Source organism: Pelodiscus sinensis, chromosome 7, assembly GCF_049634645.1.
Source record: "Pelodiscus sinensis isolate JC-2024 chromosome 7, ASM4963464v1, whole genome shotgun sequence".
Taxonomy (NCBI): domain Eukaryota; kingdom Metazoa; phylum Chordata; order Testudines; family Trionychidae; genus Pelodiscus; species Pelodiscus sinensis.
The window spans coordinates 4,827,937-4,852,221 of NC_134717.1; the positions used below are offsets into that span (position 1 = coordinate 4,827,937).

Sequence of the window (24,285 nt, forward strand, 5' to 3'; positions counted from 1 at the left end):
GCCTGTACACACACAGCACAAATAGTTAATAGTTCCACTTCTGACAGAAGCACTTGACAAGCAGTCTCCTTCGGAACTGATGCTAATACAGCCCCACAATTCATACAGCAAGCAGATTTTAACAGCAGTTGGTGGCTCCCTTGGCATTTTGGAGAATGCATTAGTCAATACAGCTCCTTTTACAGATCAAGTGTGGCAGGCCCCAAAATGGCAAGAGACCCACAAGGGGGGGAGGGGAGAGACGCAACCAAAAGAAGCACTGGAAGGGAAAGTGGTATGGATCTATTTGTACACCATATATAATAATGCCATAGTTTCAAGGCTAATGAGTCAATTTCTGGCAGTCTTCATTTACAACAAAGAGAAATACCCCCCACAATCCACATCATGGAGATAAAGAGGAGAGTCAGCTAGATGAAGACTGTATGAAGATCTTTTGATTGAATGTTGCGTGCCTATGCTCTTGATCCCACTGCAAGAGGAACAGATCCTACCTCCAACTAGAACCTGACTACACTGATCCGAGTTTATTAACCATAACACTTTTACTATTTAACTAATTTAAAAAAAAAAAAAACTCAGCCTCAACTTGGCAGATAGATCAAGACAATTTCTTCCTCTGAGACGCAAGGTAGTTCTGAAAACGCAAACAAACAGCAACACACAGCCTTGCAGTGAGTAAGCTCATTAGTGATAACGATAGCAGAACACAGGGTAATATACTTGAGTATTATCTTTGGCCGCTGCAAGGTCAAATCTCTATTTTTTTTTCTTGCCCTCTGATGTTATGTGCACATTTAACAGCTTTTCACACACACACACGCACCACTCTACAGCAACACAAGACGCATACAACCCGAGAGGTACGCAGGGGAATTTGCAAGTCTCCCATTTGGTAGATCTTTCCCATTTCTTCCTGAGCTCCATCTACTTAGCAGCAGCCAGAGCTGGATAGTTAAATTAGATACACTGTAGTGTTTGTAGTGTTGATGTTGGACAGAAAGCTTTGCTGTTCACCGTATCTTTCCTCCAGAAGGGTCTCAAGGAGGATTGCTATCTGAATCTAAAGAAATCGCTCCCTCCCGCTGCCGCAGAAAGGCAGCCTCCCTCTGGCTTGGAACAGAGGAGCAATTCTGTACTAGGAAGATCACACAGTCGATAGTTAAGGAAAAGAGAAGAGTCGTGGTCTCAAATAGATGAAGTTTCACAAGGAAAGATTTCAAATAGCCAGACTGGAACTCTGGATAGTGCACCAGGGATGCTGCTGCCAAATGCTGAGAGATGAAAGAGCCATAAGTGATCAATCCTGCGTCTTTACATCTACTATGAAAGCAGCGGTTCCAGGAGCACCTTCCTGGGGGCACGGTCTGCAGGTGACTGAAGGAAAAGGATGCCAGAGTGGAGGACTGGAAATATATGGATCTGGCCTAGGGTTAACAGCTAGACTGGGATCCACACCTTATTTTATTCATACTTGGAAGTGCAGGGAGGGGACCTATTTGTCCTGGAACAGGGTTTTTTTTCTCCATGAGGGCTGAGGGGTCGTTACAGAGGACAGTGCCCTAGCGGTGTTCAAGCTGGCTGACCATATGGCCTGGGCTTGCTAGTTTGTTTCCCAGTTCCTTGAGGGTCAAAGTTCACAACAAGCGATGGCACGTCTTGATGCTCCGCAGTAAAAACAGAGCTTTCTGTGCTATCACTGTTGCTTTTCTTCAAGGGTCAAGTGTCGGGGGCCTAGATCAACCACATCAGTTCATGGCTGAGCCTCTGGGGGGTTTTGGTGTGGGCAAAACAGTAGCTGGGTGCCAATCATCTCTTCCTTTGGCTCGCGCAGCCAATGTTGAGGTTGATGAAAGCAACCAGGGGGATCAGGTCTCAGTGAGGACTAGCTCATCCTTTACTTCCTCGCTGAGTTTATTTGAAAACAAGGCAACTGAGGTATCATTCCATTCAGTGTCAGCTGCAGGTCGATGGAACCGGGGGGCATACAAGGCAGCTGGACCTTGTCCTCATCGTAGCCTTTGTAGTGCAACGTCTGCTGAGCAAGTGAGGCGAGGGTTGTCAAAAGTGGCTAAAAGTGTGCACAGGAAGTTATTGCCGTCCATTAATACTGGGCGGTTCCGCCCCAGTCAGGGAGAGGCCCCAGTCAACACCTCCCCAGATAGGAAATGGATCTCTCTGGCCTACAGTATATTCAAGGATAAGCAGCAAAAGGAGACAGCACTGGTTCAAAATCCTCCTGAACCTCTGGTAGCGGCCAAGAAAAGATTTGGGTCAAGGACCCACCTGAGCACAGAGCACGGACGTCTCTTTGTGGGACTGCTCTGGCTGTACGCAGAGGGTCTGATTTCCTTCCGGGAGCTATACCACTTGAGATGGTGACAGCTGCTCCTCAGATGCAGTTCGCTGGCAGGCCAGCAGATGCTTTATTTACCTGTCTGTCTGCTCGCAGCTCCCATTGGCTACAGTGTGCCATTCCTGGCCAATGAGAGCTGCCGGAAGTGGTGGCCCTACTGTGTTGCTTCCCACAGCTCCCATTGTCCAGGAATTGCAAACTGCCACCAATAGGAGCTGCAAGCAGACATACCTACAGATGCACGGGTAAATAAAGTGTCTGCCAGCCTACCAGGGGCTATCCTTAGTGAATCATGTCTGGCCTATGGGCCGCTTACTGCCCACCCCAGTATTAGGCTCGAATAAGGGTCAGAACAGGCTGGGGTCAAAAAAAGGAGATCAGAGGAAGTTCTAGGCCAGAGTCAGGGTCAGGCTAGGATTGGGGACCAGGGCTCGGAAGAGCTGAGGTCTGGAGTCACTGCAGGCCCAAAGTCTGTGCTCCAGGGTTAAACAGGGTGTTTGGCCAATCAAAGGGCCACAAGGAACTGTCACTCTGGGTCCCTTGGGCATCACTGGGCGTGTCTCTGCAAAGCCTCCTAGGTGCATGGTGAGAACGCCAGTCATCCCAGCTCTGTAGGCCAGATTTCTAGCCCCCACATCCTGGCAGCCACCAAGAGAATCACCCCCCGCAACTTTTCCCAGGACACGGATGTTGTTTTCCTCTCTCATCAGGGCTGTCAAGACGCAATGAGACACCTGTTTAGAGCTTTATCTTTCTAGGCAGGAGGAGCCAAACATGCAATGAGTGTGATCCTCTGACATCTGAGACAGCTGACGGTGCTCAGCACCTGGCTGAATTGAGTCCCTAAGTAATACTCCTGCATTAAAACCAGCTAAGCTACTCTCTTCCTGAGGGTCGCATTTATTTGTTCTGTCTGACGCACTGTTAAATGGCGAGAGGTATTAAATTAAAAAAACCGAACAACCACAGCCTGTGCCTCATGTATTCACAGTCTCAAAGGCAACAGGAAGTCTTTCAAGTACAGATACTGCTGACAAAGGCAACCGGGATATGGGGGAGAGGGGAGGAGATCATAACAGACGATTAAGTGGCTAGCCAAGCAGTCATGCTTTGATGAATTCATAAGGTTCCCAAATTGCAATTCATTTAGTGAATTTGCTGTCATCATCGATACAGAACAATTTATCTTGGCTCATTAGGGAACGCGTTGATTGCATCCTTTGCTTTTTTATTTATTTAGTACAAAGGATGGCGTAAGGAGTGCAGATCTAAGATAATGGGTGTTGGCAGTGAACTAAGGGCAGTTACAAACCATTCTTTGTTACTGGGTCTTTCTCCCCACCCCCAGTGTCACATTGCTTAGAGACCATATACCTTATCTCCAAATTAACCATGAAATGTGAGAAGACCCAGCCATCCATAATCCAGGCTTGTTCACCCCCCAGATGACACTTTTGCCACCATGGTGGTGGAGAACGACAGTCTGCAGAGACAGACCTTGGGGCCACATGCTCAGCTGACATGAATCAACACAGCAGTATTGCTTTCGATGGAGCAATGCTGATTTACATCAAAGGAGAATCTGCCCTAGCACGCCTTCCCCTTCACAATAACAGTTACAATAGTAAATAATTAGCAAGACTTTGGGAAGAGAGAGAAATGATCATGCTTCAGGGAATAACGCAGCCTCTAACTACTGGGGCTAGAAGGAAGCTATTCGTGTGGGTGGTTTATTTTATAGCAAGCTACTGCAGCGGTACTTCTAGACTGGCAAGTTTTTCCACAAAAGCAACTGCAAAACTTGCCAGATGTCTACACTGGCCACTTGATTTTGCGCAAAAGCACTGATGTTCTACTGTCCAAAATCAGTGCTTCTTGCGCAAATGCTTTGACATTCCCATTCAGGCAAAAGCCCTTTTCTGGAATTGTTTTTGCGCAAGAGGGCCAGTGTAGACAGCTAAAAACTGTTTAGTGCAAAAAATCCCCGATGGTGAAAATGGAGATCGGGGCTTTCTTGCGCAAAACCGCGTCTAGATTGGCATGGACACTTTTCTGCAAAAAAGTGCTTTTGCGGAAAAGCGTCCCTGCCAATCTAGACGCTCTTTTCCACAAATGCTTTTCACAGAAAAACTTTTCCGTGAAAAGCATTTGCGGAAAATCATGCCAGTCTAGACGCAGCCCAGGGGGTTTACACTGTTCTGTAACGCAACTGGTATAAGAGGATACTTGACTAAAGATGAACTGTGGGTCCTATGGTCAGGGGTCAAGAAGTAGGTGAAACTTGCATGAAACAGTGTCTAAAGGGACACACATATTTCCCCCTCCAGAGACACTTTCTTACCATTGTTGTAAGAAACTAGGCCTGGTTGACTGGAATTTGCCAAATAAACTCACACATTTAGAAATGTAATGGAAAAGAACTAGCTGAAATAACTCTGACAAACTGTTTTGCTTTTCGCTGTTTAGGTGGTTTTCTTTTTTCATCTCTCTCATCCGGAATAACAAAAATACACTGGTCAGTTTCAATTTGATTCCTTGTCACTCTCAAGATTTTCACGGAGGTGCCTAATGCTTCCGTGCTCAGCACTGAAGAGAAACTGGTCTCTATGTCATTTTATTTTAATGTTTCCAGTAGAATATATTTTATACAATCACAAAGGTTTCCAGTCATACTGGGTTTTATAAAAGCGTATGATCATCCCAGGGCACTGGTAACCTGGAATTTCAGTAAATAAGACTCTGGGTAATCAAATCTTGTCTCAATTTGGGTCTATGACACCAGCCGCACTATTGTATTTGAAAAGATGACATGAGTGCAGCAGGGTGGTGACTGTGTGTTAATACGTGTTGCTGTCATGGCAGGAGCAATTGCTACTACTGATTATCTGGCAGGCACCTATAATGTGCTTGGATCAGAGATCAAAACACAATGGGAAGGCACAAGGGCCATGGTGTTGACAGCTCTGTGACAGATAGAAAACTGAGAGGGAGGCAGAATGGTTTCCTCGTCTATAATAAATAAGGAAACTTACCGGTTGATATAGGCAGGAAAAGGTGTGTGGAAGGAGGCAAGTGCTTTTCTTTGGCTTGGGAAAGGTGTTTGGTGCATTACATAACAAAAGGTGCAATCCCCCCCTCCCAATAAAAGAGGGACACAATGTCCTGTTTTTTATCATTATATGCAGGCCCACGGTGCTCATTTTCTTGTGTCCTCTTCATTCTGATCTCTGCTTCACATTTTCTATAGGCTGTATTTACACTAAAATTATGAAATTTCTATTTTGCTCCCCAGGGCCTTCATGCTTCAGGTTCCATGACCCTGAAGCTCTCTGCATGGCCAAGAGAAAGGGAAAGCTCTTTCCCCATGGTGTTCAGAGTCAGAAAAGCCTTGTGAAAGTGCAAAACAGAGTAAGGGTACATCTAGACTGCAAGGCTACTTCGGGATACTGGAAGAATCCTGAAATAGCTACCCCGTGTCCAAGGAATGCATCCACTATTTCAAAATAATTTTCAGACTAATGGACTCGCTATTTCAGCATCCCTGTAAATGTTGTTTTACAAGGAATAAGGGACATCTTGAAATAGTGCTTTATTTCAAAATGTGGTGCTGTGTAGATGCACCAAATTTTGAAATAGCTTATTTTGAAATAAAATCCAAATAAGATACGGAATTTGCATAGCACAAATTGTGTATCTTATTTTGATTTTAGAGTGCAGTCTAAATGTAGCCTAAGAGTCAATTGCACAGAACAAGGCTCTCCTGAGTATCTTATCTGCGTAAAGAAAGCAAATATTTGTGTGTCAAGTTATGGTTCCTGCTGAACAGCCAAACTTTTGTGGGTTGAGATTCAACCATTTTGGGATCAATCTCAGAGGGATACACATCTGTTAGTCTGTAACTTTAAAAACAAGTGACCCTGTGATACCTTAGATACTAACCAAAATATAGAGAATCATGAACTCTTGTGGGCAAAACCCACTTCATCAGATGAACTGGAGTGAAAATAACAGAAACTAAGCTATATATGAAACAAAACACAGGACTATGTAGCACTTTCATAGTCCTGGTTTTTGTTTCAGCTACACCAGACTAACATGGCTACATTTCTATCACAAGCTATATGGCTATATCTAGATTGCATCCCTTTTTTGTAAAAGGGATGCAAATTAGACGTATTGCAATTGCTAATGAAGCGGGGATTTAAATCTCCCCCACTTCATTAGAATAAAAATGGCTGCCACTTTTTTTCGGCATGGAGCTTTGCTGGAAAAAAGCGCCAGTCTAAACGCGGATCTTGTGGAAAATAAAGCCTTTTCCGAAAGATCCTTTATCCCTTATTTTAAGAGGGATAAGGGATCTTTCAGAAAAGGCTTTATTTTCCACAAGATCCCAGGCCATTGCCTAGGGCTCTGCGTTAAACGGGGCACCCAATGATGACGTCACACCATTGAGGGCTGTGGAGGTGGGGGCGCCGATCGCGCATTCTGCCTGGGGCGCCAGCTGCCGGCAGCCTGCATCAGGCCGCCCTTGACTGTAGTGGTCCTTAATGTCTCCACTTTGCAAGAGTTAGTCAGGCAATGGGGCTGTCCTAACAATAGGGAATAGCTATAACAGTTTAAGGCTATGTCTAGACTGCAGGCTTCTTTCAAAAGAGGCTCTTTCGAAAGCATCTTTCGAAAGAGCCTCTTTCGAAAGATCGCGTCTAGACTGCAGGCGGATCTTTCGAAAGAGCAAGCCGCTTTTTCGAAAGAGAGCACCCAGCGAGTCTGGATGCTCTCTTTCGAGGAAGCCCTATTTACATTGAAGAACGCCTTCTTTCGAAAGAAGAACTTTCGAAAGAAGGCGTTCTTCCTCGTGAAACGAGGTTTACCGCCATCGAAAGAAAAGCCGCGTTCTTTCGAAATAATTTCGAAAGAACGCGGCTTGAGTCTGGACGCAGGGGAAGTTTTTTCGGGAAAAGGCTACTTTTCCCGAAAAAAACCCTGAGTCTGGACACAGCCTAAGTGTTAGCAAATGTTGACATGGTAATGTTAACCAGTGTTTGTACTAATGACACTTTTACCAAACAGACTAGGGTTATTCAGAATTTACTAAGAGTAGAGTGCATCAGATTATTTCAAATCACCATTTATCAAATAAAAATGGCCATTTAATTATTTTTTTCTTGTTAAGGATTTGACATTACCTAATTTTTTATTTTTTGTGGAAAAAGTGATTTTTTAAAATTTCTCACTAAATCAAAATGTGACTAGCTGTCTCAAAGCTTTGTAGACATTAATTTGGCTTTTAACAACATTATTCAATAGACTGTGTGATGAAAACACAAGTGTAAAACATTTTCTGGAGGAAAAATTGATCCCATTTTTGATTTTGAGCATTCCAATTTTTTTCACCATCTCTGATCTAAGGCTTTATCCTTCTCTGGTGTAAGCCAGCATCTCTCCATTGGCATCAATGGCAGTATACTGATTTACAGCCTTTGAGAGTCTCAATGTCTCTTATCACATTTGTGATAAATCGATCTGTTTTTATTATTTTTCTCTCCCTTTAGCTCTCAGAGAACTATGAGAGCGTGAGCCAGATGTTATTCTGCCTCCTAGACCACACTTGACAATGGAATTCCACTGGCTGGGCCAGATTCTGCCATCATTCAAATCAGTGCATGTTCTTTGAAGTCAACAGGATTGTGAATAACAGGGACAGCATCTCAAAACAACAGGGCAGAAACGAGGCTGCAGAATATTTCTTACGGACACAATGCACTGGCTAGAAAGAGCCCATCTTGGCTTGCAGATCCAGGGCTAGGTTAACAGTCTGAAACTTATTTTTCTGGCACTCAGAAAAACTCTGATTTTTGAAGAATGTAGAAACAATACACGGAGAACTGGGTAAATCCACTTTTGCAGTCTGTTTTCAGAGAAGGGCTGTGCTCTTTGAGGCAGTTTTGAAAGAATGCAGCACTGAGGCATTTAAAATCCTCCCAAATGGAATTACTCAAGCGGAAGTAGCTTGAGAGTGACAATCCTCACTCCATGGGTTTCACGATTCTCTAAGTGCCGTCTGTCTCTTTTCTGATTGGCTTTTCCGGAGTAGGGTGAGCTGTCCTGATGGAGTTCTTATCATGCACCCAACCGATAGTTCAAAATGATGCTCCCCCAATTTCTGTCTCATCTATAAACGGTCTCAGTGATGTTTGTACGCTTTCTTCCAGAACTGATAAAAAATGTTAAACAGTGAAGGGCCGAGAGCCAGCCCCTGTGGATCCCACTGACAACAGACCCATTCAATGACAAGTCCCCAGGTTTCATCTCCAGCTAAACCCACTTTTCAGAACACCCAGCCTGTCTCTGAGCAGGGCTCTCACATTTCACTGAATGTTATCAATTCATCATCGCGTCTGTTTTTACAGCTCCTGGCCTGTCTCCTGAGTCTAGGGACGACTGATATGACATCCAGAGTCTGCTTCAGACCTTTCTTCTCAGGGCTTCAGCTTTATTTCCTCCAAATTCAATACATCAGTCAAGCCCCATAACCCAGGGCATTCTGCCAGGGCCAATCTATTCCCTACAGATTCTCACTCTACCAGCCACTTGCACAAAAGTCCCACCACCCCCATTTCCAGGAGCCGGTCTGCTTCCCATTGCTTTGCTCTGTGTCTCCTGCAGGAGGCGACCTGACTCATACCAGCGCTCTCCATGAAACAGGGCTACCTGGAGGCTTTTACAATCACCTGCTTCCTACCTTGTCGGTCTCAGCTGGCAGGTAGGTGATCTCTTACAGATGGGGATAGGTCCGATTCCCTTAAAGGGCTAGGCCCCATGACACCATCTCTTTCCCATTTCTGCCCTTTTTCCCCATCTTCCTGGATTTGTAAAAACCAGCTTTTCAAACTTTCCTGCCCTCTCTAGGGTTACCAGGTGGCTTCAAAAAAAAAAAAAAAATACCGGACACACTTGATTTCAGATGGCAGGGGACCGGCTGGGAAGGGAACCGGGCTGGCTGGGAGGATGTGGTGGTGGGGGAACTGGCTGGTGGGAAGCAGGGCTGGTGGGGGAAGGGGGAGGGAGTCGGGAGAAGTGGGGCTGGCGGGGGGAAATGGGGTAAGGGGGAACTGGTCGGCAGGAAGCAGGGCTGGTTGGGGGGAGTGGAGCTGGCTGGGGGAGAGTTCGCTGGTGGGGAGCGGGACTGACCCGGGCACATGCAGATCTCAGGGTGCTGCCCATCCCATGCACAGTCCCGGCAAAGCACGAGCGAGTTCGGCCTCGGGGATTACCTCCTGCCCCACCCCCTTGCATAGTTGCATACTGCCTGGCTGGTAGACACACTCACGCAGTACGCAACCACGTACCGATACTCCTAATAATAATAAAACTTACCTAATTAGAAAATACCCAATATTTTACATGGCTGGTATTTTCTCAATTTGTTTCCAGGACAGAAAGTTGAAATACCGGACTGTCCAGTTCGAAACTAGACACCTGGCAACCCTACGCCTCTCAGACACCGAACCCATTTTAAATGCCCCCTGAAACCTATCAGACCTGAAACGTCGCTAAAAATAGGAGCCATTTCAGCAGTCAAAGTGATGGCCCTAAGCCTGCAAACCCTTACAAATTAGGGATGTAAAAGGTTGCCTGGTAATCAGTAGCCTTGCTGGCCTGCTTACCCAGTAACTAGGGGAGGCAGACCCCTCACACTTCAGCCCAGCTGGCAGGGTCCCGGCTGGTAAGAGCTGGACGAATGGGCTGTCCAGAAGCCGGTTAACCAGTTAAATAATTAAAATTCTATCATTTAACCTGTTAACATATTTACAACCCAGCTACAAACATGCTTCTATTCCCATTACCGATTTTTTAATGTGTTTCAGGAATAGAGTTATGGAACAGTGAGCTGGACTCCATACTGGTTCAGCCATTATCATCATTCGAGCTTTTAGCTGAAACCAGGTTGAGCAAAGCATGTAAAAAGCTTGCTTTACTTTAAACCGGGGTGGGCAATTAGTAGCTCACAGGCTGGAAGCTGTGCGCCAGGAATAGCCTCTGGAGGCCTGCCAGACTCTTTATTTATGTGCGCATCTGCAGGGACAGCTGCTCACAGACGACATTCCCTCTAATTTTATCCATGCATGTGCGGAATAAATTTTGTTATGTGCACTGAGGCTGGAGAAACGTTCACTCCCAATAGAAATATGCTTCCAGGTGAGGGAGGCTGCAGGGGCTCTGCTAATCAGCTGGGCAGCAAATGAATCTCCATTGGGCAGCTGCCCAAGCATTCAGCATTCAGGGAACACTGCTCGCAGCTCCTATTGGCTGCGGTTCACCACACATGGCCAATGGGAGCACCAGAAAGCAGTGTGCCAGCCCATGCTGCTTCCCACAATTCCCATTGGCCAGGAACGGTGAACCACAGCCAATGGGAGCTGCAAGCAACCATATCTGCAAATGCACAGGTAAGTAAAGTGTCCCGTGATCTGTGATATGTAACCTGTCCCTCAGATAGCCTCTGGCAGGTAAGAGAATGCAACGCCAATTTTTTAACAAGGCTCCAGAGATGATCCTGGCATTTACATGCTGGTAAACCTACGAGGAGAGGCTGAGGAATTTGGGCTTATTTAGTCTGCAGAAGGGAAAAGTGAGGTGGGATTTGATAGCAGCCTTCAACTACCTGATGGGAGGTTCCAAAGAGGAAGGAGAGAGGCTGTTCTCAGTGGGAGATGGCAGAACAAGGAGAAATGGTCTCAAGTTACAGTGGGGGAGATCTAGGTTGAATATTAGGAAAAACTATTTCCCTAGGGGGGTGGTGAAGCACTGGGATGGATTCCCTAGGAAGATGGTAGAATCTCCATCCCTAGAGATTTTTAAGCCTCAGGTTGGTAAAGCCCTGGCTGGGTTGATTTAGTTGGGATTGGTCCTGCTTTGGGCAGGGGGCTGGACTTGATGACCTCCTGAGGTCTCTTCCAGCCCTAGGATTGTATGAAACCTATCTTCAGTACCATGCAAACTGCTTGAACTGATAGCAAAGAACAGAATGATCAAACACATAGATAAGCACAACCCGTCAGGGAAGAATCAACATTGCTTTTGCAAAGAGAGACACACCTCACCTCTATTTGACTTCTTTGAAGGGATAAAACAAGCACCTGAGCAAGCAGATACAGAGCACTTTGATTTTCAGAAACTGTTTGACAAGGTCCCTCACCAACCGCTCATAAGTAAACGATCATGGAATAAGAGTGAAGGTCCTTCTTATGGATCAGTAACTTGGTAAAATGCAGGAAAGAACAGCAGAAATAGCCAGTTTCAGAGGGGAGATGCAAATATCAGGGTCCTTCAACTATCTCATCCAAGGCCTATGCTGTTCAACATATTCATAAATGATCTGGAAAAAGGGGGTAAAGAGCAAGCTGGCAAAGTTTGGAAAAGATACAAAATTACTCAAGATAAGTCCAAAGCTGATAGAGAAGATTTAGAAAGGGATTTCACAAAACGGGGTGACTGGCAACAAGGGAGCAAATGAAATTCAATACTGATAAACAAGTAGTAATGCACACTGGAAAGCATAATCCGAAGATGGTGTCTAAATTAGATCTTACCACTTAAGAAAGAAATCTGGAAAAAAAAAAAAACCTTGGATAGTTCTCTGAAAACATCTGCTCAGTATGCAGGCACGGAAGTCAAAAAAGCTAACAAAATGTTAAGAACCATTAGAAAAGGAAGAGAGAAAACAGAAAATACCATAAAGCTACTACCTATATCTATGGTTCTGCCATGTTTGAATCAGTGTAAAGTTCTGGTCTCCTCACCTCAAATGTTTCTATATTTTAGGAATCACAAGAGTACACCGAAAGATAACAAATTATTAGGGGCATGGAACAGCTTCTGTGAGGACAGATTAAAAAGGCTGGCACTGTTCCTCTTATAAAAAGGATGGGTAGAAGTATGCTAGAGGCCTATAAAATCATGAGTGTTGTGGAGAAAGTGAACAAGGACTTACTATTTACCCTTTCATATAACACAAGAAGTAGGAGTCATCCAGTGGGTAGCAAGCCAAAGGGAGAATGTCCTCAAACAACACACCGCCAGTCTCTGGAAAGCCTTCTGATAGGATGCAATGCAAGCAAAATGTGTAACTGGGTTCAAAAACAGAATGAGAAGTTCGGGAGGATCGGTCGTTCGATGGCTATTAATATGGCCCCATGCTTTGGGTGTCCCTCAACCGCTGACTAGATGCTGGGACTGGATGCTAATGGATGAATCACTTGATAATCTCCATCAGTGGAGATATTTAAGAGCAGGTTAGGCAGACACCTGTCAGGGATGATCTAGACGGTGCTCGGTCCTGCCATGAGGGCGGGGGACTGGATTTGATCCCTCCAGGTCTCTTCCAGTTCTAGTGTTTTATGATTCTACAATTTTCCTGTTCTGTTCATTCCTTCTAAATCATCTGACACTGCCCCCTAGCAGAAGACAGGATACCGGTCTGACCACTGGTCTGACCCTGTGTCACCATTTCTCTTTTCATTGATGCAAAGGCCATTGAGGTGCATTATACAATTCCTGTAACATCCTACAACATCTGATTAAAGCAGGACCTATCAAATAGGCTCATCACATCTTTAATAAACTGGTCAACAGTGGGTTAGCTCTCCTTTCCATTTGGCCTTAGATATGGAATTTGTAGCTTGGTTCAACTTCAGCCATTAATGCCTGGCCTTCGATGTAAATCCACAGTAATTCCATCACTGTTTAGCAAAGCCGTAACCATTTGCCCACTTTTAAGTTAACTCTGGTCGAGGACAACCTATAAAAGCCAGAGCAGAGCTTACTCTTCCACAGCTGTGTTCTTTATGCACAACAAATAACATAATAAAAAAAGCTAAGCACATATCTGTTTGTGGGATCAGGGTCAAACTTTTCACTGCATATATTTTCATTTGGCTCCTTTTGCTATGTGCATACTGCAGTTGGATGTCTGATGGTAGACATCCGTGGCACAAGATGAGTCACTACTGGGCACCAGGTAGGCTTAGATAGCTCCTTCCATAGCTCACGCCGCCATGCTTTCCTTATATTTTAAGATGGGCTAGCTAGATGAAAGCTACCGAGGGAATGCAGTGGGGCCGACAGCCACTGCGAGCTCTGAGCCCCCAGAAGGGGTAGGGACGAGGCAGAAGGGGTGGGACTAGGGTACCCAGTACTCAACGCTGCCTTGCCACCAGCTTTCAGAACTGCATGGAGCGATGCTCTGGTAGGGATTCAAAGGGGCCCAGCGCCAACATCTGGCAGCATCTGGGAGCTTCGGGCTCCTTAGAATCTCCAGGCCCTAAGGCAACTGCTTTTCCCTCCCCACCAATGGGCCAGAGGGCATGGATACCTATGGGAGCTGCAGTTACCCCTCCAACTGCAGCGTAGGAACAGCCTTCATCTGCCAGCCTGCGAGTTTCTCACAATTTCCTTCCAATCTCATCCTGTCTCCATTCCCCCCACCCCTCAACTGCAACGTCAGTTCTTATGCAATATCTTCCAATGGGCTCAGAGACACCCTAGCAACTGGCTTTGTCTGGTCTAAGAGCTCCCGAGCATCCTCTTTTCTCCAGCTTCCTCATTTAAATCATTTCCCAGAGCACGCTCGCTTCCTGTGCCAGCAATCTAATTCCACTTTGATTAAAGTGGAGTCCACCATAAGCTCTGCCTCTCTCACGTATTCCCCTTGTGACAGTATACGTAAAGCCCTCTTCTTTGCACTCTTCTCATCCACACGTGGAGATGCTGACGTTTCCCTGGCTTAGCTAACCCTGCATGTTGAACTGAACTAATTGCAGCAAACGCTACAGTCGAGTTTCTGGCCTTCGGCCATTTTTCTAGTAAACTAAGCTAAGCTTCCAGGATTTATCTCCCACTGCTTTGTAAATCACTACAAATATGAACTGCAAACACTGGCTGCTCACCAGTACTCATTACAAGTATGCCTTATGCAATCCACCACCTTTTCGGTGCTGACAACAAATAAATCGGTCAACAAATCCATTTACTTAAAAGAAAATCCAAGATTTATCTTCCCAATATACTTATAATTACATTGGAAACCGATCATAAATAGTGGACTGCAAATCCTCAATAGGCCATATTCAAAATATGAGCTGCATAGATTACTTCCAAATGGTCAATATCACGAGTTCTTGCTCTTGTTCCCTGGTTGCATGAGTTATTGTATGAAAAGTCAGGCAGAAGTAACAGAAAATCAGTTTATGGTAATGTGACAGATGAAAGGATCAAGGAAATCTAGAGAACAACAAACCTCGATGTTAATGGAACACACAGGTATTACTAAACAGTGACCGGTAATTGACACACGCAAATGTACATGCAAAATGCTAGTTGAGCTTAGAGTGGTTAGATCCATTCCGGCTCATTTAATTAGCTCTGTGCTTTCTGTCTCTTTGAATTAAGGACTCTACAGAGAAAAAACAACAACGTATTAAAAGATGGACATTGGGTCAGCTGATTGGAACTGTCAATTGGGCATTCTTGGGTACTCTTTCCATTTCTGCCATTAGCATCAGTGGCCTGGGGAAAGTCAATTCCCACAGCTAAGAGATCCTAGGATGAAGGATCATTATTTTACCCAGTAGTTTTACACATCAAACCCAATCGATCTGCTCTACATCTATTTGCATATGCAATCCTGTCCAGTCAAGCCAAGCCATAGTGTTCTTATCAATAATATGCAAGGCACAGAGGCCTCCAGGAAGTGGACTCATTTTGCAATCCTGGACAAGGTGTGTCATGGTTTGTGGTGACCCATGATGACATGGTGGACTGGCTCAAAAACACCTTTGAAATTCTGCTGAAGTCCCATATATGGTACAAAACCGATTGAGGAGGTTCCATTATAGTAAATCAAACCTTGGTTGATGCCGAGCAGGCTCTGAGACAAGGTAATTATTGGTCACCTTCTCTGCCAATCACAATGCTCACCCTGTGTCCTCTACAATGAATCTCTCACATGGTAAATCTATCCACAATGGGTGTCATGAGTATAGGTGACTTTATGGTGGATTAAACAAATTTTTAGCTAATGATAAATGTGGCATAATATGCAATCTCATCACAAGATTTTTCATCATGAGTCTCAGGAGGATGGATGTTTGATCGAACACCCTTGTAAGCAACATATGAAGGAACATGCAATTAGAGATTCTTTGCTTTAACTGAAGAAAGATTAAGGGAGTCAGGCAATTATGGGAGTGATTGTCACCCTCACCCTTACAGTACAATTGTCATGTTAAATGACAGAAACTGAAATCTTCACTCCTGGAAACTGGCTTTGACAGTGATGCTGTTGACAGACGATTTATTCTCCCTTTGTAAAATAGTTATTGATCTGATACAGGATGTGTTATTTCCATAGACAGATGAAAATTCATCTAACCACAATATCATCTTAATGGCTGATCACAAGACATCTTTTTATTACCTTAAGAGATAGAGTAATCAAATGTTCCAATGTTTAGGGACAGTTCCAATATTCAGGGCTTTTTCTTTTGTAGGCACCGATACTCCCTACTCTATCCCCAAATTCTTAGTTATCTGGAAAACCTACTCAGGGATCACCCAGTTTCACTAGAATTCAAACCAAGCCTCTGGCAAGGGGAGGTCGTGTCAACCAGTTCTCTTCCGACCCTTCTCCACTGAGGTTTGGCTCAGGGCTGCACGTCAGTCACTTGGCTGCAGGGCTACTGCACCCCACACTAGACTCTTGGTCACATGTGGGTCTCTGATTGAGAAGATGGAAGAGGGAGGGCCTAAGCTTCTCCTGACAAGGGGCAACACCGGAGGGTGAATGGAAAGGAGAAGCTGGAAGAGGAGAAAAGGAGACTGGAAAGGTGACATGAGAACCACTCAAGTGGGAGATAGGACTGTTGCGATAAAGCAAAGTTCATGGACCTTGCTCTGCAGTACACTGAAAGATAGCGCCTCGGAGACTGAGACAGAAAGACGGATGTGGAGATGATCTGACGGAGCACCTTTGTTTCAAAGGCGTTCAGGCCTGACAAAAGGCACATCTTAAAAATGCGGAGTCTGTCCCCCACTTGCTCCATCTTTGAACACCAGGAGTAAATTCCAGAGCAAAAAATCCATCATGCGATGAAAGCAAGAAAGAACGAGAAGAAAAACAAGGAACTGAATTATTCTTGATCTACGTGCTTTCTAAAGCAAAGGCTCTCTGCAGAAGTCTGTGCTCCGGAAGAGTACAGGTAAGATATTTATAATACGCTCAACAAACAGGAAGACAAATCATATCCACATATGGGAAGGATGCAATAAGGGAAGCTTATTGAAAGGAAGAGTAGGTTTGATATCAACATTGAACACATGCACAGCTAAGTCATAAACCTCCAATACAGCTGTCCACGTACTTTGGAAAGTATCTGTCCTGTGAGTTTGCCGATATTGACAATGTTATGCAGTGCTTAGTGCAGGAAGCTGGCCATTCAGGGTACCTAGATGCTACTCTACCAGCCTTACCACTAGAAGTAAATTACTTAATTTCTAAGCCTCTCTTGCCCAATCTGTACAATGGGTTTAGCGGCGAGGAGTCCTGTGGCACCTTATAGACTAACTGAAGTGTTGGAGCATAAGCCTTTGTGGGCAATGACCCACTTTGTCAGATGCATGTCTTTGCCATGAAAGCTTATTCTCCAACACTTCAGTTAGTCTATAAGGTGCCACAGGATTCCTCGCTGCTTTTGCAGATTCAGACTAACACGGCTACCCCTCTGATACTTGACACAATGGGTTTAGTACTTCCCGACACGATAGAGGCTTTATTGAGACAATGGGCTGGGTTCTCCGCTGCTGTTAAATGGTGTAGTGAAACTGAGGATCTGGCCCAACTCATCTTCTATATATTTTGAGTTTGTCTGTCCATGTGTCCGCCCATCCATCTGTTCAAGAACTCCTCCTAAACGCTAAGAGCCAGAACCACCAAATTTGGTCAGGGTTTGGTGGTGCCAGAAAAATGGGAAGTGCCTGGAATAAGATTGATTCTCACAAAACCAGACAGAAGGGAGGCAGAAAGACAGGTGACAGGGACTGCCCCAGCCCTAAGCCTCCGACCTTGCAGGTATCCTGCAATTCATATGGGGGCATTGCTGGCTGTTTTCCTTTGTCAGGGAGTGAGGGGAAAGTGCACAGTTTGCTGCATTCCTCACTCTGGCTGGGAAGCGCAGGGGGAAGATGAAGCTGGTCTGCCCCAGCCAGGGGACATGAACCCCTCCCCCAGATGTGCTCACTGGAGCTGCAGCAGCCATGGAAAGGTGCTTCTCACCTGGCCCCAAGATGCTGCAGTGAGAGAGGCCTAGGATGTCCGATCTCCATGGGGGAGCCAGCATCCTGAACCCCCCCTTCTCAGGCCTACCCCAGAGCAATGCTTTAAAGGACACATGGACAGTTTTGTTTTATTTGCCAATTAATTGAGTTCAGGACCCCTACGTATTATTTTCAGTGACAGCGTTAAGAGCTGCCACCTGTCTGAGTTGCCCAGGATCATCCAGTTACATGAAAGCTGGACATCTTCCCAGGATAATTAAAATTCCTTGATTTTATCATTCATTTTATAATCCCCACCCCGACAGCTGTCCCAGGGGGCACTGCATGATGGTGGCACCTGTCCAGAGGCAGATCTGGTTCTAGGAGTCACTGGGGAAGCTTATTCTCCAACACTTCAGTTAGTCAATAAGGTGCCACAGGACTCCTCGCTGCTTTTGCAGATTTAGACTAACACGGCGACCCCTCTGATACTGGGGCAGGGTAACTCAGGAGCAGTGCAGGGATGACATGCCCCATCACCGCTGTGAAGTTACTAGCTGCAGGGGTTACCACCAGGCAGGAGCAGAATGGAGCTGCCAATCATGGTGCAAAGTCCATGCCCAGGGCAGCCTCGGGAGCGGAATGGAATGACAGTGCCCTCAGTATGGGCTGGACAGGTGGTCTATGGGTTGTATAGGGTGGCATGTGGTGAGCAGCAAGAGGACCCATTTTTTGTATCTCAGAACTGGCAACCCTAAGTGGCATTATTATTAAAAATCTCCTTCCAAGGCCCACGGGCTCCCTTCTGCGACGCTTGCCTTGTACTGAGAGCGGTATGGCATTTCCACCCTGTAAGGGGTCATCCCGCTGGCCACTCGAAAGGCCTCCCAGGCCTGGGCAAGATCCATCAAGCTCCAAAGCAAATATCAAGGCTTAAATTCAATTCTGTTAATTATCTTCACTCAGAGCGTTCGGACAAGCTGACAGCTCCACAACGGGGAGAATTTTGCCATTTCCGACGTTTCGCATTGTCTTTTCTGCCAGTGTTCGGTGCTCTGTGCTCAGGCGAACGTTGCCAAGAAAGGATCCACTTTCTAAAAGCTACAGCATCGCTCTTAGCCTGAACCTCACAGCACACAGGAGGAGGAGATGAGAAAGGCTAAGAGGATAACAGAATAAAGGTCAATGACCATTTAACGGGGTGGGGAATTTTGTTTTTTCCTTTTTGAGTCAGGGGGCTGCTGACCAACAGGAAAATCAGTTGGGGACCAACAGACATGAGAAGCAAAAAACAAAACAAAAACAAACCCAAAACAAACCCACATTTCCCTTGCACACCAAAGCCTATAGGGTTTCCATGCTAGTGCATTTGTGCCCCCCGCTCCAGCTTTGAGTTGGGGCCATAAATTAGGAGTTCAGTGTATGGGAGGGGGCTGCCAGGAGGGAGGGTGCAGGAATGGGTCTGGGGTTGGTGATCTGGGAGGGAGGGAGGTAGAATGCAGGAGCAGGGAAGGATCTGGGTGTGACAGGGCCTGAGCACCAGATACCTTATGATGAGGGGAGCCCTGAGCCTCATGGGCCTGATCCAGACAATCTGGGGGGCCTGATCCAGCCCCCGGGCCATAGGGGGCCCTGATTTAACAGGGCTGTAACATTTTGTAACTCTAGACCCGTGGTCACCAACCTGTAGATCGCGATCGACCGGTAGATCTCAGGGGCTCTAAGAGTAGCTCTTGAGCCCTCTCTGAACTGCGCGCCTGCACAGTACATTTACATTAGATTTCCTCATTTGAGGAGCAGCTACTCACCGAGCAACAACACAGGTGAGTAGCTGTGAGGAATGGTGGGAGCTGGGAGGTCGGGAGGGCTGAAACACCCCAGCCAGCTGACTGTGGCTTTCAGCTGAAAGAGGCTGCCCCGCACTCCAGCTGATCGGCGGCTTCTCTTCTGAGCCTGCCCACATGGAGCTTGGTGCACCCTGGCTAAGCGCCATGGCCAGCTGGCCGGGCAGCCACTTCTATTCCCTCCAGCCCGGCTGCCCTGCGCTCAGCCCAGGGAGGCTGCATCTAGCCCCAGCTGTGCTGGAGCAAGCTTCCCAGGCTGAGCACAGGATCACAGATGCCCATCTGATGGACTGCATATGACTAGCAATCTCAGACTACCACCCAGACTTCAAGACACTGGCAGATACTGTTCAGTCACAGGTGTCACACAGAGACTTTGTTTTTGGAAGAAAAAATATATAATTATCAATACTTGAATTTAGATTTACAAAATAGCAGAGAACAAAATGTAGAATTGTAAATGCTTCATTTGACATTTAAATAGCATGAATTAAAAACACCATTTATTTCATAACTATAAATATGTGATTTTAAGTTTATATATTGCATAATTTAAAAATAAACTGTTTAACAGAGTGTATAAGGGCTGGGGATAGCAAGTGATGGACAGGAGAATAGAGAGGGCGGGGCTTCAAGGAAGGGGCGGGGCTTCAAGGAAGGGGCGGGGTGGTAGATCATCTCCTGTTCTGAGACTTAAAACGTGATCTTGGGTGTAAAAAAGTTGGAGACCACTGCTCTAGACCATGTTACCCAGACCTAATAATAAAGATTGGTCTCTTACCCCTTCTGTGTGGCACACCCTTGTTTCACAGGAAACGGACCATGTTGATAGTTTGGCATTTATACTGAAAACTCGTAATTAAAAGTTAATCTAAATACAGACACGCAGAAAGTTGTGCTTTGTTGTTCTTTTTTTGTTGGTTTTGCACCCCTTCCTTGAGCTGCTGGAGGATTTCACAGTGTTTGCTTTCTGGAAAAGCAAACTAAGAGGCAGAGGCGTTACTCACTTTATTAGTCTCGACTTCTCCCGGCCCACAGAGCACTCCCATAAGTAGTGGTCATTCCTGTCTTGCAGGACCATGTCATAGAACCATGGGGTTAGAAGGGAGTGCAAGGGCCATCTCATTGGCACCTCTGCTAAGATGCAGGATTTGTAAAAAGACAATATCCCAGTGACTCACGATAGGAAAGGCTCAATCTACAGGCTACAAGCTATGCACAATGGGAATGCCAGATGAGAACAGTGTCAGAACATCAGTAACAAAGGGTGCCACAAAGCCATGGCCCTTACGGGCAAACAAACTGCACGGAGCATGTTTAAAGCAAACAAACAAAACGTGAGGATGTGGAATCCCCATCTGTGGAGATATTGAAGAGTAGATTAGATAAATGTCTATCAGGGATGGTCTAGACAGTATTTGGTCCTTCCATGGGGGCAGGGGACTGGACTCGATGACCTCTCGAGGTCCCTGCCAGTCCTAGTATTCTATGATTCTATGTAACAGAATAGCAATGTGTATAGTAGAGGTGCTGGGAGCCCTTGAACCAAACTATAAACCCCATATAGGATGGAAGCCCTATCAAGCTGGAGGTGAAGGGGTGGGGGGGGGGGGGGTGGCAGCTCCCTTAGTCCCAACACCTATGAATCTAGCTTTGTGAAACTACAATGAACTAATGCGCTCAGAAAATACTGGTGTAACTGGAAGGGAACGAGCGTGTGGTTTCCAGACATGTTTCTAGCAGCTAATGTAGCCCGCACAAGTCCAGACTATGGATTGACTGTGTCTTTAGGACACTGATTTAGCTCCAGATCAGAGGAGCGGAAAAGAAGCTACACAATGTCTTCTGGCAGAGGAATTTAATGCACCTCACAACATCCCTGTATGGAGTAAGATCTTATCCCATTAGAGTGATGGGGAGATGGAAGCAGAAGGAAATAGCCGGCACGCAAAGGAGCACAGCACATGGCAATAGCCACAGAAACTGAACGGAAATTCAGGGTATAGGTGACTGGCTCAGGATCACATGGAAAATCTCTAAATTCTGGTCCCCTGTTGAACTAGGGTTGTAATAGCGCAGTTGATTAACTGAGACGCAAAAGCTAATAGGTTAATGCTATAGACTACACGCATTTCCCTCCCCGCTTGGCAGTAAACTTTTTAGCAGGCTGGCCAGCAGCCTGGCTCTGTGTTGGCTCACGCCGGGTCCGGGACCTACCCCCACTGTGGCTCTGCATTTAAAGTGTATTAGGAGCTGAGCAAGCAGGCAGCCTTGCTCAGTTCCAGCTCACACCGGGTCTGAGAGTTAAGACCATGCTGCCACCCTCCATGTTCCTGTCTCTTTATGAGAGGCAGCAGCACAGGTAGGCAGGCAGCAGGTCCTTGAGGGGAGCTGCTTTTTAAACAGGCTCCCCTGGCAGACCAGCTCCCACCTGGCACCCTGCACACAGTGGCAGGGGGCTTCTCGGGAGTGGGGCCAGAGAGCACTGGCTATAGAATAGTCGACTAACTGATAAGAATTCATGAGGTCACTCGACTATTCAATTAACCGATATTTACATAAAAACATAAGAACGGCCGTACTGGGTCAGACCAAAAGTCCATCTAGCCCAGTAGCCCGTCTGCCGACAGTGGCCAGCACCAGGTGCCCCAGAGAGGGTGGACCGAAAACAACGATCAAGTGATTTGTCTCCTGCCATCCCTCTCCAGCCTGACAAACAGAGGCCAGGGACACCATTTCTATCCCCTGCCTAGTAGCCTTTTATGGACCTAACCTCCATGAAATTATCTAGCTTCTCTTTAAACTCTGCTATAGTCCTAGCCTTCACAGCCTCCTCTGGCAAGGAGTTCCACAGGTTGACTACACGCTGTGTGAAGAAGAACTTTCTTTTATTAGTTTTAAACCTGCTACCCAGTAATTTCATTTGGTGTCCTCTAGTTCTTCTATTATGGGAACTAATAACTTTCTTTATCTGCCCTCTCCCCACCACTCATGATTTTATAAATCTCTATTATATCCCCCCTCAATCTCCTTTTTTCTAAACTGAAAAGTCCCAGTCGCTTTAACCTCTCTTCATATGGGACCCGTTCCAAACCCCTAATCATTTTAGTTGCCCTTTTCTGAACCCTTTCCAAGGCCACAATATTTTTTTTGAGGTGAAGAGACCACATCTGTACACAGTATTCAAGATGTGGGCGTACCATAGTTTTATAAAGGGGCAGTAAAACATTCTGGGTCTTATTTTCTATCCCTTTCTTAATAATTCCTAGCATCCTATTTGCCTTTTTGACCGCCACTGCACACTGTGTGGAAGTTTTCGGAGAACTGTCCATGATAATTCCAAGATCTCTTTCCTGATTTGTCATAGCCAAATTAGCCCCCATCAGACTGTACGTATAGTTGGGGTTATTTTTCCTGATGTGCATTACTTTACATTTATCCACATTAAATTTCATTTGCCATTTTGTTGCCCAATCACTCAGTTTGGTGAGATCTTTTTGGAGTCCCTCACAGTCTGCTTCTGTCTTGACTATCCTAAACAGTTTGGTATCATCTGCAAACTTTATCACCTCACTGCTTACCCCTTTCTCCAGATCATTTATGAATAAGTTGAACAGGATTGGTGCCAGGACTGACCCTTGGGGGACACCACTAGTTACCCCTCTCCATTCTGAAAATTCTGATGTTTAACATCCCTATGTTGAAACCTGAAGCAGGGGAAGCAGCCGTGCAGTTAGCATGGGTTTCTATAGGCAAAATGGGTGGGCCTGGACATAGTGGGATTTCCCAGCCACAGCTCAGATGAAACCGAGTCCATGACATGGTGGCTGACACTGTCTAGCATCCATTCTCATAAACCCCCCCAGTACCTCCTACTGCCGAGGCTTGCCTGGGGAGACTCAGAAATCCAGCTCAACACTGTATCACTTTTCTCAAGTTGTGAACCCTCTTTCTTGGGAACAAAGAGCAGTACAACAAGCCTCATTGGTCTTGGAATCAGACCTCTCCTCATACAGCAAGACGGGCTTTTACTCTACTCACATGCACTCCACCTCACCCCTGCACACCTGGTTAGGGTTACAGTGACACCTCACGCAGGGACTATTCCGTACAGCTCTTTTGCCCTCTCATTACACAAGAAGGTGAAGCACAATTAATTGCTCTAATACGCAACACTTAAATGAAAATGAGCCTAAACAATTGACTTTTTCAAGGCTAAATGTTGGGTAATAAAATGCAAATGAAGCATGGCCCAGTTTGTCTTCTGCCCTCACACCAACAGGAGGAAGATAAAAAGATTTATCTCGTGAAGTCTAAGCACCTTGGTGGACATACACAGCAATGGACATATGCCCACATGCCTATCTGCACACTTATTGATGAATGGACTTCGACATGCGTAAAAAAGAAAGCAAGAAACAAATTACAAATATTTTCTCAAAGAATTCCCTTTCCCCCCCAAAACATTTGAAATGGAATAGAGTACCAAGATAACTGACCAGCATTAAAGCTATATTGCTATTTTAAATTCTGAAATGTCATCAAAACATTGTATCACATACATTTTGACCAGATAGAATTCATATATTTTTATATTAATATGCAAAAAATGTTGCGGAAAACAGTTAACGCTGCCTTGCCACATGTATGAAGTTACAAAACCATGTAAAATCAAGAAATTGTTTAACAGAATATATCCTCTACACCTCACAGACATGTTAGCAAAGTACCGAACATCTCATGTCATACTTCCAACCCTCTCTTCACCCCTCT

The 24,285-nt window shown here is 45.6% G+C and overlaps 1 protein-coding gene across 1 annotated transcript in view; it reads right to left on the minus strand.

Moving 5' to 3' along the window:
* Positions 1-24,285, minus strand: part of CNTNAP5 (contactin associated protein family member 5) — a 461,788-nt gene that overhangs the window by 160,331 nt on the left and 277,172 nt on the right. The window lies entirely within an intron of this gene.